This window comes from Macaca nemestrina, chromosome 7, assembly GCF_043159975.1.
Source record: "Macaca nemestrina isolate mMacNem1 chromosome 7, mMacNem.hap1, whole genome shotgun sequence".
Classification (NCBI taxonomy): domain Eukaryota; kingdom Metazoa; phylum Chordata; class Mammalia; order Primates; family Cercopithecidae; genus Macaca; species Macaca nemestrina.
This window is the reverse complement of record NC_092131.1, coordinates 61192125-61208228: the sequence shown is the minus strand read 5'-3', so window position 1 is coordinate 61208228 and position 16104 is coordinate 61192125. Positions and strand designations below refer to the sequence as shown.

Genomic DNA, 16104 nt, shown 5'->3' with positions numbered 1-16104 from the left:
TTTCCCACCAAGAAGACTGAGACTAGATTGCCTTAAATATAAAAAAACAAAAGCTCACTTAAATTGATGATATTAACTTGAGAATGGGCAGTGTCGTACATCTTGTTCACATTGCATTCCAAGTTCTAAGCAGCATGCCTAACTTGTAATAGCATACTCTATAGTTCTGTGAAATTCACGCATGCTTTAAGAAATGAATTCAGAAGTAAAAAGAAAGCAGAATAGTCTAACTCCAGCATGACTGAGTTGTAAGGCCTATACTCTAGTTAGTACATGCAACCCATCTGCCTTTCCCTCAATACTAAGCACCCAATCAACTCACAATTAAAAAGAATATAAATCCAAATGTAGGAAAAAAACCCACAAAAAAACTCAGAGAAATTCAACAAAACAAATAATATCATTTAAACGACTTTTAAAAGACTTAAATGTTCCTTTTGTCAGCAAATATTTCTTAGAACAAACTTTTCCTTTCTAACAGAAATTATGTTTCATGTAGGACATTGCTCTTATACTATCAAGTTGCAAAATTGTTATTTTTCTAGGCTTATTCTTTGGGACAGAAAATAAATTTATTCAAAGAAATTAGCAGTAGCAATACTGGGAAATCTTTTCAGAAGAGGCATGACCTTCTCCTTTGCGTATTCATTATAAATAAAAACATTAATCCTGTTTATTTGACTTCCTTACTTGAATTCTGCCTTTATGAAGTTTATCTCTACTCAGTTTCAGCATAGAATTAACAGTCTAGAAATTCCTTCTTAATATTTATAGCCAATTGGAAACAGTCATAGTACTTCTTGACAAACGGGGTGAAGGGAAATTACAAATAGATTTTCCTTACAACTAAGTCATGTCATTTCTTTAGCAATATCAGTGCACTTGCACTTAAATCTCTTAGTCACACCAAGTACTTAGTGTGTCAGAAAAGTCTTTTATATGTTTTTGATATGAAAACATTTCATATTATTACCATGGAAATTCCAGTTCTTCCCTTGAGCCTGTATTCAATGCTAAGGATGAATGAAGAAGACTATTGAAGTTTAAACACCATGTCTTCCTTGTACAATTTTCAACATGACTCTGAATCCAAAATGCAAAGTGTCACAAGGGGATTTGAATCTGACTTATTCATGTGAAGACTGCTGTGTACAAATAACACTAAAATAATTGAAGTGGCTGCAGTTATATGAAACTTAGTTTATGCTGATACATTACAGATAATTTCAAACTAGAATGAACATGGTCAAATTTTGAGAAGAATGTAAATATTTTCCAATTTTTTCCCCTTTGAACTTCTATATTATATACAGATTCATGATCCCTCGTCAAGAAATTAGTTTAGCTTCTGAGAGATAATTCTCACAACATTTATTCTAAATTATAAGATGTTTGGGAGAAATAATTATATACCTAGAATTTTCAGTCATAAGCTATATATGTATATGTGCTGATCTATCTACATACATTTACAACAAATTGTGTGTGCATATATATTCATATACACATACATATATGTATATGCATAAACATGTATTCCTAATTTTATGCATGTGTGCCTATATAATTATAAATAACTAATAAATTCTAATTATTGCCATTTCTTGTTTTTGCATTAGTTTTGTCAGTCTTCCCTTCATCTTTAAGAATATTCAGAATATGTTTACATATATTATGCCTTTAGATAAAAAAATTAAACTATCAAACACCATTGATACATTAATTCATTTTATATTTGCAAATAAATATTACTGGGATTATGAGACAGTGTAAAATGGTGATGAATGTTAAAAGACCCTGGTTTTAGTTCTATGCGCATCACGTTTTGGGGCCTTAGTAGGTCTGTTATAAAATCTCTTACTCCGGTTTGCTGATCTTTAGAATGAATATTCTATTATTTATTCTGACTATTTCACAGAACATTTGGGAATATCACATTAAGGTTTTATTAGATAATTTGAAGACAAATCCTATAAGCATTAATAATATTAAATCTTATAATAAAACAAATGATACAGCAGGAACAATAAAGTCTTTATTCTATACATTCTGATGTACAAATTTTAATGATTTCTTGAATCTTTTCTATATATGTACATTTTTATTAGTCTGGTTTCCTATATATTTAGTTTAATTCAACAAATATTAATTGAGCACCTGGTATATGCCAATCTTTGAAATTGCATGACTGGGAACATAAAACTAATAAGAAATAATACCTGCTCTCAAGGAGCTTACAGTCTCCATTAAGGAAATAAGACAAAGACCTAATAGTTATGATATAAAGCAAAGTATTCATAAAAGAGCTGCCAAAATGTGTTATGGAGTTCAAGAAGGTTATCAGAATAAAAAGTAGCATTTGACACGAATGTTCAAGAATGAGTAGGACTCCTACCTCAAGATCATAAGCTAGAAGTCACTTAAGTCAAGTGGAATAGTAAGATAAAGCTTAAAGAATTTAGAAAGTGTGAATATGTTCAGTGGAGAGTATGCTTTTCAGGAAAATTTCAATGCATAGTAATCTGGCAAGATATATTATAAACATTTAAGAAAAATTGTGGGTACTCACTTAGGAGTTTGTACCTTAGTCAGCATACAATAGGTAGATACTAAGGATCCCTGAGCAGGGGACCAAAATATTTGAGGCTCCACATTCTTGTAAAGGAGTAAAACTATCTTTAGGAGGACAGATTTCACACGGTTGTGATGATGAATCTCGGGTACAAGGGTAATGACATGAGTTAGTATGCTGTTACAATGTCAAGACAGGTTCTGTCTGAATTTCTCTGAAAGCAGAATGAAATTTTAAAAGGGTTAGAGATGACAGAATAAGGAAGCAATATTGATTAAGTTTTGGATACAACATATGGAGGCAAAGATGATTCTATGGGTTTTGAATATACTTGAACATAGTTGACTGGAAAAATGGGAGCATAATGGTGACCAAATTAACCAAGATAGAGAATTCAGAAGAATATCACAATTTAGGAGAAAAAACGTTTTTTAGTGATGAAGAGGAAACTGGTTTCTGATTTGGACTGTAGCGTATATGATTCATCATAAATTTTGAATCTATATAACAAATGTAGTCTGGGAGATTGAAGTCAGTTTGGATATTATCTATTGAGATATAGTTCTTGTAATGGGTGGGATGAACATAGATCTATGGAAAATAACCACAGTTGAAGATAAAAGGAGAAATAGGTGGTATGTGAAGCAACAGATACTACTCAAAACAATTAAGAAAAACCAGCAAACATAGTAACACCAACATGTTTTAATTTCAAAATTAAAAAGTGTGATGAACAGTCTAAAATAACTGAAGAGAATGAATCTTTGGGGAAATCTTTGGACTTGGCTTCTAAGGGATCAATAGAGGGGAAATATAGTCATTCATTGTCTTTTAACAAATATTCGAAACCCTCCTATGAATTTTTTTAAAGGTAAGCAAAACAAGCATATTTCCTCTGGCTTCCTAGAGCTTACAGTGTAATAAGCTGATAATTAAATGACAATAATAAAACACACAAATATTCATTAAACTTTTGAGGAATGTTCTAAGGGAAAGGGTAAATATAATAGAAAAAAACCTATTTGGCCTAAATAATAAAGAAAGGATTTTCAGAGGTTTGCATGTATAAGCTGAGACCAGGAATGAACTGGACAAAGGAAGAGGGGTTTAGAGCATTAGGAGACAAAACAAAAGCAGACACAACCCTAAGTATGGAGGTGGCACTAGGGAAACTAAAAAAAAAAAAAAAAAAAAGTTCTGAAGCAACGTGAGTGAAGGTGGTAGGATAATCATTCATTTCTTTATTTAAATCTGATGATAGATTATGAAATATGATATGTCCTGGGGAGTACCAAGTGCCCACCAAACGGGAGATATAAGGCTGGATTGGTGAGAAGAAACCAGGTCATACAGGCTTTATGTCCTACTTTAAGGAATTCATCTTTATTTGGTGAGCAATGGGAAGATTTTAAAAGGCTTTAAGAAGGAGAATGTGTATAGTATTTGCATTTTAAGACAATCACATAAGGTATAACAGAGAATGACTAGAGATGGCAGGATTGGTTGTAAAGGTCTACAAGAAGAAGTTATTGCAATATTCTAGCAAGAGTATATGGTAACCTAGTCTGGGGTGGTGACATTAGACATGACAAGATAGATTTGAAATATATTCAGGAGGCAAAACAAATAGATGTGATGGTTGATTGAATAGAGGGAATGAAGAATGTGGAGGTATCAAGGTTGATTCCCAGTTTTCTGCCTTAAATTTTAGTGACTGTTGCTGCCATTCCAGACAAGAGGAATACTGGAGAAGCATAGGGTATTAATACACCAGTGAAAAACAAAGTTTTGATATTTTTATTCAATAACGGTAATGAAAACCATCAATTTAGCTGCACAATCTTAGTCCCATTTCTGACTGAGAATAAGCATTGGTCCGATGTTTGGCCAAGAGTAGCAGGTTTTTCCATGGAGTTCATCTCTCCATGTATAGCTAATTAGGATGGGGTTTGAATCTACAGCACTGGCCTCATTACCACATGCCCAAATCAACAGAGCTAGCCAGGCCAGTGAGATGAAAAGAAATGCATTCACTGTGATGGCGATTACTTTCATATGCAGTGTACTATTTTCCAGAACAAATAAATACAATTGAGAGACTATAACTGAGATCAACAAATAATTAGTGTACTGGAAAGAAGGGATAAAAGTGGGAAAGTAGTCTTAAGCACATGTCCATTATATTCTAACACAGAAATTCTGCATGTTTCTTCTGGCATTTAAACTCGTCATTGTTACCAATCATTAATACACATATTATAGTTTTCATGAACTCACAATCAAGATTTTTTCTTTTCTTCCAACTAATATTCCCAGCCTAAACTTTGAATTAAGTATGCTTCACCAAGTAGAGCATAATTTGGCTTTTCAACCTACTTGATTTCCTCTGCCAATGTGCACCATTAAGTGATATTTGCCTTTGATAATTATCCTGTTTTCTGTATCCCAGCACATCCCTAGGACTTCACTAGGCAGATGTGGTTCTCCTTACTGTATTATACTTCCCTTGTAGAATGCCTAAAGCTTTATTTCCTAGGCCAAATCTAGAAAAGATTCACTTTTGAAAAATAAAAACTCCAAAGAAAACCTTTCCTTGCACTGAACAATTTTCTTCCTTTTCTCTCATCAGGTGTTTTCCTTCCTTTTTTAAGACAACACAACTAACACATGTTCAATGTAGGGGGAAAAAAAAAAAGGAACCCAGAATAGAAAATGAATAAAAAATGAAACTGCTTCACTATATCTACCAGGCAGGAAGAATCCTAGCAGTTTAGGGTATACATGTTTTTATAAATGTATCAGATGACATATAACTTTATGTATTTTTTAGCTAAACAATATATAGTGGACATATTTATATGTTAATACATATATCCGATGTTAAGTTTGAGCCCATTTTCTTAAACAGATTCTTGCTTCTCTATTCTACAAATAAATCATTGTTCTTTCAATGCAGTATTTTATCTGGATGGTGATGCCAGTAAATTTTGAGATGGGAGGAAACGAGAAAGGGAGTTAAGACAACCAATAAAGGATTGCTCTTGATCCAGGGACCATGGTGAGTAATAAACTTGGTCTCACTGGAGAACTCTGGGTGTCTATAAAACAGGCTCCTCAGAGCTATTCTCTCTCAGGGATGGACATCTGAGGAGTTGATCCAAGGCTGTGGTGCAGGGTGGGGAAACAGGAGAGTGTCTGGTTGTGGTGGTGGTAAATGTCTGACACTTTTGAATCACAATCATGGATAGGTCCTGGTTCCTGAAAAAATCTCTCATGCAGTCAGCTGTCCTCAGGATGCACTGTGCTATTAAAGCTGGAGTAGATATAAGAGCACACATGCTTTATGTCATGCTCCCTTTCTGATGGGCAATTAGATCGTTTCCATTTCTTTCAACATTATAAACTACCACAATATCCTTGTACATAATTATTTGTATGACTGTCTGATTTTTTACATGATATAATTCCTATAGTGATATTAAAGGGTACTTCAAAAAATTCAAGGTTATAATCTGTGGGTATGTTTTGGGATAAAGAGAGGCAACTTTCTTCTTCTTAAACGAATGTTTCTATGGAATGTCAGATAATATATAATTAACTTTAAATGTTACCTTCTAAATTTAGATTTAATACTTAAAATATCTAACTTTTGACCACATTTGATAATTTTACATATTTCATCATTGCTATGAAAAAAGCCAGTACTTTGAGCTAAAATAAATGTACCTAACATAATACAAGTCTAAAAATTTGTTTTATTTTCTATTTTAAGATAAGGGCAACATTGATTTGAAAATTACAACGGGAAGAAAATATTTAGTAGTTAAGCCTAGACAAAGCATCCTTAGACTTTACATCAAAAAAAACGCAATCCATAAAGGAAAAATAAATAATTTGGACCTTATCAAAACTAAAAACTTTCTCTCTGCAAAATACCATGTGAAAAGGATAAGACAAGGTGCAGGCAGGGAGAAAATATCTGAACAACACATTTCTGGCAAATGACTTTGATGTTGAATATAAAAAGAGCTCTCAAAACTAAACAATTTAAAAATGCAATTATAAAACAAAGGACATGGTTAGACATTTCACAGAAGAGGATATTCAGATGGCAAATGAAAAGATGTTCAACTTTATTAGCCTTTAGGAAAATGCAAACTAAAATTGCAATGAGATATTACTATACACCTATCAGAATAGTTAAAACAAAAACAAAACAGTGACAATAACATATGTTGGTGAGAATGTACAGAAATTTGATCACTCATACATCGTTGGCAGAAATGCAAAATGATATACTTACTCTGGAAAGCAATTTGGCAGTTTCTTATACAACTAAACATGCAACTACTATGTTGCATGCCATTATAGTCCTGGACATTTATCTCAGAGTAATGGAAATCTAAGTTCACACAAAAATGTGTACATGAATGTTCATAGCAGCTTTATTTATAATAGCCCTGCACTGGAAACAATCCAGATGTCCTTCAATGGGTAAATGGTTACACAAAATGTAGTACGTGCATACTACACAATATTACTCAGCAATAAAAAGGCACAATCTATTGATACATACCACAACTTGGATAAATCTCCAGGAAATTAGGCTGAAAAAAGCAACTCCCCAATATTTACGTAGCGTATGATACATTTATGTAACATTCTTGAATTGACAAAACTGTAGAAATGGAGAACAGATTAATTGTTGCCAGTGGTATAGAATTGGCTGGCTGAAGGGAGATGTATTGTCAAAAGGCAACACTAAAGCAATCCTTGTGGTGGTTGAACTGTTGTGTATTGACTGTGGTGATGGATAATGAACCTACGGATGTGTTTAAAATACACAGAATTAAATACACACTTACACGCAAGCACAAATAAACCTGGGGAACAAGATTAGTGGATTGTATCAATGTCAATGTGTTTGTGATATTGTACTACAGTTTTAAAAGTTATCATTGGGGGAAAATGGGTAAAGTGTATATGAAACCTCTGTGTTATCTCTTACAACTGCATGTAAATCTATGTCAAAATAAAAGGTTAAATTTTTACAAATTAGCAACATTTCTGTCTATAATATATGTACATATATAAATATTAATGATTAACTTTTGAAGAATGCCAAACTTGTGCTTATTCACTAATACATGTCTAATTTTTCTAACTTTTACATTCTAAAATAAGCATGATTATTCAAAAGTCATTTATATTAGAAAGTAATACCAGAGAACTTACTTCATTTGAGGGCTAATATAATTTATGTCAGTTACATAACAATGTGAAAATATTTGCATCATTAAAATGTCGTGGAAAATTCTTCCTTGTCTATCCTCAAGATAAAACAAGGTTAAAAAAAGGGTTATTCATGAACAAAAATTTAAAACTATTTAGAAGATAGATTACTGCATTAAGCCATTATTTTGGGAAAAAAATCCAAAATGGTTTCTTTGCTAAATATTACACCTGATATGCATTACCTCATTTAATCATCATGGCATTATGAGATGGGTATTATTATTGCTGTGCCTTTTTTTACAGGTGAGTAAACACTTATGTAGCACTTCTTATTTACCAGTAATGTTCTAAGTGTTTTACATATATTAGCTCATAAATTAGACAACATACTACCCCCTTTTACACCTGAAGGAATGGAGGGAAATTGTATAAGGAAGAATACAGGCAGTCTGGCTCCAGACTGTTCTACGATGTGTCCAAGAGACACTAAGTAACAGATAATTTAAACCATCTACATAAAGTCACACAGCTATAATGGTGAAATCCGGATTTGAATGTATGTTCTTTCCACTACACCAATGTTTACCAAATTCTGATTTTTTGATCATATACATCAGAATTATTTAAGCAGCTTGTTTAAAACCTAGGCCCTCTCCCTTCCTGCATCTCTATTGACTCTAAACTTCTAGTGCCAAAACCTTGGAATCTGAATTGTCAACAACCATCCTAGGAGGTTTTGATTAACATTAAAGTCCCAATCTGGCTGCATTCTAATACACAAAGCAGGTTTTCTATGAGGCTCGAATGAAGTATCTGGAATAATTATAAATGATACCATATTTTATCAATTTTAATGTTATTTATTTATTTATTTGAGAAGGAGTTTTTGCTCTGTTGCCCAGGCTGGAGTGCAATGGTACAATCTCAGCTTACTGCAACCTCCACCTCCTGGGTTCAAGCGATTCTCCTGCCTCAGCCTTCTAAGTAGCTGGGACTACAGGTGCCTGCCACTACATCCAGCCAATTTTTGTATTTTTAGTAGAGACGGGGTTTCACCATATTGGCCAGGTTGGTCTTGAACTCCTGACCTCAGGTGATCCACCCATCTCGACCTCCCAAAGATCTAGGATTACAGGCGTGAGCTGCCGCGCCTGGCCAGTTAATGTTTAATTTTTAAGAACACTTTAACATCTCTGAAATAGGACTAACTGGTAAAACTGGTGGTTCCCGTAATCACAATAAAAACAGATTTTTTTTTCTTCTTCATGCTACGTAAAATAATGTTGCTTTAGATGTGTTAATGTATGCAGGTTCACTGGATATTAAAATAAGAGACATTGCTTATTAAGCACTGTTTTTGTTTGTTTGTTTGTTTGTTTTTCGCTCCGGGGTCACACATGAAAGGGTGCCCTTCTACATGCCGTAAGAGTCAGAGTTCTGGAAAAAAAAAAAATCTTAAGTCTTCCATCATATGTAGAATCACATATACTGTGTGTAAGTTACTAACCCATGAACAGATAAAATAATGAGTTTCAGAACACTTTGAAAATGATAAATCGTTATGTAAATGCTGTGTGTGTATGAGTGTAAGTGTAAGCATGGGCTTGAAGTAAGATTATTAGAGAAAGTAGAAATAACTTGATGATGCTCATTTCCAAACTTGGCACATGTGCATTGTAACAGACATCATGATTTTCAATATTCTTCTTTTTCTTTCTCTAATAATAGGAAGCATATCAATAAAGAGTGCTCTTTATTGCTTGCTATGCTCTAGGAAATTATTTAAGTGCTTTTCACAGATTATCTTATTTGAGCCTCCCATGAATCCTGTGAGATACCATATTATTACTCTTGCTATTATCCCTATTTTACAGGAGAAAAAAGCTGAGTTGTAGGAACATTAAATAAGTTGATTAAAATTACTTAATGAGAAAGCGCTAAAGTAAAAGTGTGAGCAGAAGCACTCTGAGACAGGAACTTGCTTGTTGAAATACGTCTTAAAGTAAAATTTACTCTAAACTAACCTACATAATGCGACTTCACATAATACAGTAAGGAGAAAGTGGACAGAGAAGTCAAGTTGTAAATAGTCACTGAAAAGGAAAGAAGAGAAAGCAAGAAGATCATGCGGTAAAATATTTGCAAATGTGTTTATTGCAACTCCTTTTCAAACTTACTTGAATACTTTATTTTCACTTTCTAGATTCTGTCTCTACCAAATGCATTTGATTACAAAATTTTCCTTTTGTCTCTCTTGTACTGATGTGAGCACTCATTTAACTAACTTCATTTTAAACTACATTATCCATACCTATTCATATTTTCCCATCTCTGTGACTTCATTGTCTGTGATTCTGTTCTATAAACTCTACAACTCTGTTCTTTGATACGCTGCATATATCTGACAGGTGGACATTCTTCTCATTCTATCTACATTTTCTGCATTGGGTATGCGATCTGAACCTACTCTCAGGAAAATTATGAAATGAATGTAGTCTTTCAAGTCCTATACATCTTCTTTTAGCATGCTTCTCCTTCTTTTTCCTAGTCCTTCCTGGTAAGTTTTCTCAGTCTATTATTCTAGTTATTGGAAGATTTTGATCTGATAAAATGTGCCCCATATTATTAGGAACTAATATCTTTGTCTTATGAAAGTATTTGTAGTTTAAAAGAAGACTAAATGGAAAAAAGTAACGCTAAGGATGAAGGAATGGATAACTGAGTGAGAAATTGCAGAATAATTGCATCATATTCTGTAGTGGGGGGATTGATTCAGAATGGGTACCCTTCTAGCATGCCCAGATACGACTGTATTGGAAAAGCCTTTTGGATACATTCGAAATCTCAGTCTTGTACAAGATACTATCAAAATCTGAAAAAAGAAAGATGTATGTTTCTTTCATTAAAAATTCCAAACAGACATTGTATTACTTATTTTTCATTTACTTAATAATTATTATTTGGCTGCCATATATTAGCACCATACAATCCTTATATTTTGGACTCATCAACCTGTTAAATTGTGTTAGTTTTGAAAATTAAAAAATGTAATTCAAGGTCGGGCGCGGTGGCTCAAGCCTGTAATCCCAGCACTTTGGGAGGCCGAGACGGGTGGATCACGAGGTCAGGAGATCGAGACCATCCTGGCTAACACGGTGAAACCCCGTCTCTACTAAAAAATACAAAAAACTAGCCTGGCGAGGTGGCGGGCGCCTGTAGTCCCAGCTACTCGGGAGGCTGAGGCAGGAGAATGGCGTAAACCCGGGAGGCGGAGCTTGCAGTGAGCTGAGATCCGGCCACTGCACTCCAGCCTGGGCAACAGAGCGAGACTCTGTCTCAAAAAAAAAAAAAAAAAAAAATGTAATTCAAGGCAGAAACAAGTTAAAATAATAAAAATTAATAGTCCTCTCTATTCAAGGCTGTTTCCAATTTTGAAAAATAATTTGTTTCTTATTATTTTGTTCCATTCATAAGATCTAGTTTCTGCTGCATGAACTATTATCCCAAAATAGTCTTAATTTAAAAATTTTGTTTTACAATTCAAATTATCATACAACTCTGAAAAATATTTGCATGTCTGAGTATACTACACTTCAAGTTTAGATCCCAAGAAATATATACTGCAACGAACACTAGAAAGGAGCTAAGACTTTGAATTTAGTTGGAGCTTATATGATCCTACTCATGTAAAATGAAGCATAATATTCTATAATTAATACATTTTAGTTATAGAGATTCCCTAAAGTATTATTTTCATGTATAATTATGATATCTAACACAAAATATACAGAATTCATCTAATTTTCCTTAGTTTAAATATACAATGATTTTCTTTGCAGAAACATTGACATTTGCTCTTTTATTAAGAAATACGATTGTTTTCTGTAAAAGTAAGAAGTGTTAGTAAATTATGTTGCAAATGGTTAAACTGTTTCTTCAGTTGGCTTCTCATTTTTGCTCAATATACAGGAGATCTCTTCTGTCTATGAAATTACATTGATCTCATTAGTGAAAGATGAAGTTGCTGCTTATTTTTAGGTTAAATGAAAAAATTCTGGTCTAAATATGACTCTAAATCATAAATTATTTCAATAATCATTAATTCAGTAGTCTCCATAGAACCCTGACTTACAATTTACCTAGGTTCAATAGAGACTACTGAAGATGTGAATGACACATCCTTGCGATGGAAGAGGTTACAGTTTCATTGGGGAAGCAAGTATGTAGACAACTAAAGACTACCAGGAATACAAATATAGGTAAGATCCTTAATTCAACTAAAAAAGCATATGAAAAATAAACAGTAATTAACGCACAGTTAGAAAGCAGTTGGGGGGTTGACTTTTGAACACTGTCAATGAGTCTGTTAATGTTAATTGTACCTGCATTTCCAAAATTTCTTAGATTTATTTAGATATGTAATACCAAAAATAACGATAAAATTAAGCTAAAATGTCAGTAGGGAAACAATGATACGCAAGTTAATTTTTAGAATTCTCTTTATGCTTTGGTTCATTCAATCATTGTCAAGCAACATTATTTGTTTCTCCCAGAAAACTCACATTTAGCCTAGTGTCCCCATGAAATATGTGATTAAAACTATCTTCCTGAATAACATTAGCACCATTAAACCACAATTATTTCACTATCATACAGAAGCCCAGAGTTACTAAACTGAGTTATAATTCTTAAATCACATTAATTCAGGAAGATTTTAGTGCCTGCTTGTTTAACACAATCTTATAAATGATCCCTTAGAAAGGATGTAAAAATCCACACATATCTTAATGGGCTAATTGTGCTCACTGCAGTGTTGAGTCTATAAAAGCTTTTCAAAAGTGAGAGAAATGATGGCATTTTTATCTTAAATTGCAAACATAATTGCTCTTCTAAATATCTTTTTGTTTCTAACTTAAGTGCTATTGACAGTAGAAATTTCCCCAAAACACTAATAGAGTATTTAACATAATTTCATTTATTGAAAAAAAAATCCAAGGGAAAATAACATACAGCTATCTGAAACTATTTAGCAGGAGGAAAATATCAAAAGGAAAATGAAATTAAATCTAAACTTTGAGATTTGAAATGAAACTAATATTCAATATAAATTTAATACAATGTATATTTGATTAAACTTACACATTTAAATATATTGATGAAACTCAAGAAATAAAAATGACATCCTGGAAACCCAGGACAACAATTAAGAGCCATACAAAAACAAACTGAAACTAACAAGCTAATCCCTATTTTATAGAATTTCCCATTGTTTTATTGAAAAATAAGAATACATTTTAGCTCAACTCATGGAAAATTAGTACAATTGAAACTAAATTCAATCAGTTGTAAATATTTCCTCGAGAAAACTATTTCAGTTTCTACCCAGTGTTTAACCTCTGCCCTACTCAACATTTTGAATTCCAGTTCCCTAATTTCAATATGTTCAATGTACGTTCAGGGTAGTGATATCACCACTCTTAATTTATTAAGCTTTAAATTAATATATTAATAAAGTCATCCATATACAAATATATGGAATATTTCTCCCTCTCTAAGCCTCGCTTATTTTTCTAAGCAGACATGAACATATGGATTGATTCAGAACTGACATAGTTCACATAAAGATTTCAAGTCTTTAGTCTTTCTTTTTCTGTGTAATAACAACATACATGTTTACTGATAAATATTATGCATATTCGGCAAAGAATGTTTTATATTAGATTTGAAAAAAATTCCGATCATTCTGTGGTAGCTTTTCTCCTACATAGAAGTAGAAAATGCCAGACATTGCTTTTTAAAAATAAGCACTAAGAAAACTAATAACTGATTAGTCACAAAGGGAACATTATAGGAAAGGAAATAGCTTGGGAGTGAACCCTATGATTTTATTGTTTTCACAGAAAATGCAATAACTCCTCATTGACATCAACTACCCAGTTGCAAGAAGAGTGTACCTTCTGCTTTGGTGAGACACAGATGAAGCAATTAGTAAAAAGTAGTCATCAACCAAGAAGCAAATTAATTTGGGGTAAAATTTTTCCAGTTTAAATGTCTGTTGATTGGCCCTGATCTTTGAAAGGCACATTAAAAAAAAAAAAAAAGTATTGTGGTAAATAATATGCATTCACAAGAATACTTGGAAATCAGTCTATAAAAATCAGATTATTCCATCACCATCTTTCAAATCACTAATCAGAGCAAAGAAAAATCGATCATGAAAAACAACACAGTCAGGTTCATACAGTCTTTATAACTAAATGAATTAATTGTTCTTCGAGTTACACATTTTATTGACATATGTTTATTATAAAGTTTTTAAAATAAAAATGCATGTTTGGTGAAAAGTTAATACAGTTGTAATTTGTATTTCATCATATTTTAAAATACAAAAGAATGGAATTGTTTTTACTCTATTACATGATATAACTGACTAGCTGGGTTGTAATTCTCAATGTTATAATTATCATAATTCATTGCCATGCCGAAGTCAATTCTGCATTATGTGTGAAATGAAATTCCTCTTTAGTTTAGCCTATTGCATGACATTGTGGTGCACCATGCATCTTTCAAATCTCTTTAAGAAAAATTAATGACAGGCCAAACTTGTGACAAAGTACTGTGAATAACATTGAAGGAAGAAACATTTTAAACAGGGGTATATTATGATTTGTGGTGGAATTAAAAAACACGTAGCAGGAAAAAGAAAAAAAAAAGAGTGAACCTAGGTATATATATAATGTACTTAAAGAGAGGACTCAGATTTTTTAAATGGTCAAAATAAAAATTACATTATTTTTAAATACTGCATAGTCAGTGAGCATTTGATGTAAACCTTACAAATATGGTTGGGTGTGTTTTTTTTTTCACTTTAGGGTTTGTTGAAAAGTAGTAACATTAGGCATTGTTTGGCACTTCTGGCAATGTTAGTGACTTCAGTGAATTTCATTATATCTATGATGCATTTCACATATCACTACAAAGAAATGCTGCCAATTGCAGTTAAAATGGGCCCAATTGCAGAGATGTTAATATGGAGAGAGACAAGCATTCCTGAACCCATGAAATAGAATAATATTCCAAATTAAAATTGGGATCAATTACTGGCAATAAGAGATTACATGGTATATTCTTTCTTCCAGAACATTAAAAACTCCATTGCCTGGTGCCTCTCTATAAAAGAACAAAAAATATTGGCATCAATTACACTTTAAATATGTTATCAAAATGGAAAAGGAAAAATATGTTGGTGAGTCCAGTTCATAATAAATACAAAAAGTATTAGGAAAAGGAAGGCAGTTGCTAAATGGGTGTTTTAAAAGTTTCATTATTTTTACTAACATTAAAGAAGAGGTTTCTTAACAAAATTTACATTTCACTTGTTCCAGTCTTTTAAAATTTCTGCATTTTATCCATGTACTTTCAATTAAAGCAACTGAACATATGATCTGTAGTGAAAAATGTTGATTCAAATTGTTTGTTGGTTTACGTGAATGATCCAGAATCCATTTGAGATATACATTTTATTACCATCTCAATAAGCCTGATTGCTTTGCACTTCTTCTGATTGCCCCTTTGTTCTTCACATTCATCTGCAATTTTTAAAAAATTTAATCAAAATTAATTTGTGAAGTACCAGCCAGTTCTCATCAACTTCTGAAGCATTGTGTATTCTTACTGTTTGAGATGGTAGGAAAGATTTTAGTATTTTATAAATGCTTAGTAGTAGGATTGAAACTTTTTCTTACAGTAGTTTCTTTGTGCAGGATTACTTAGGATAATAGGACATTTGATTGTTTACTGGAAAAGGACACATGTATATTCAAATATTCTGAAAATAGTCTTTTTTTATTTAATTCTTATTTTTTTGCAAAAGCCTCACTCAAATCAATTTAAAGATCAAGGGAGGGAGAGGCAATGAGTTGAGTCTCCTTTTAGATCTCAAACATTTTCATTGCTACTATCATGAATGAAAGTACAGAAAATCAATTAAAAAGGGTGATCTACTGATAAGAGATAGTGGAGAAAAGGGGCTAGTTGCCACAAAATGGAAGTCAAGATGAAGAGAAATTTTGTAAAAAGTAAAAGAAATGCCCCAGATATCGTGTACTTGAATCTCTTTGGTCTGATAAAGTGTTTAGGTTACTGTGAAACTCTGAAAAAATTTTAATATGCCTAATTCATTCAAATAAGTTATGAAACTCATTTGTTTATTATGTTTAATTTAAAGGGCTTGGTTCAGATCAATTCCATCATTACCTAAATATTCAAACTGGTCCCCTTTTGAACTGACTGAAAAT

General features: G+C 32.5%; 1 protein-coding gene and 1 long non-coding RNA gene across 3 annotated transcripts in view; one reads left to right on the top strand and one right to left on the bottom strand.

Moving 5' to 3' along the window:
* The window catches only part of LOC105481876 (uncharacterized), a 29416-nt gene extending 15621 nt beyond the window's left edge, over positions 1 to 13795 (top strand). The window contains exons 2-3 of the long non-coding RNA XR_987235.3: positions 5529 to 5630; positions 13708 to 13795. This is a non-coding gene — a long non-coding RNA (uncharacterized lncRNA). The remainder of the gene's footprint in view (positions 1 to 5528; positions 5631 to 13707) is intronic.
* The window catches only part of LOC105481879 (MAM domain containing glycosylphosphatidylinositol anchor 2), an 859970-nt gene continuing 845876 nt past the window's right edge, over positions 2011 to 16104 (bottom strand). The window contains exon 18 of one of the 2 annotated variants that reach the window (XR_011625905.1): positions 2011 to 15396. The gene's annotated coding sequence lies outside the window, so the exon portion shown is untranslated. The remainder of the gene's footprint in view (positions 15397 to 16104) is intronic. The other variant, XR_011625904.1, reaches the window with a different exon arrangement.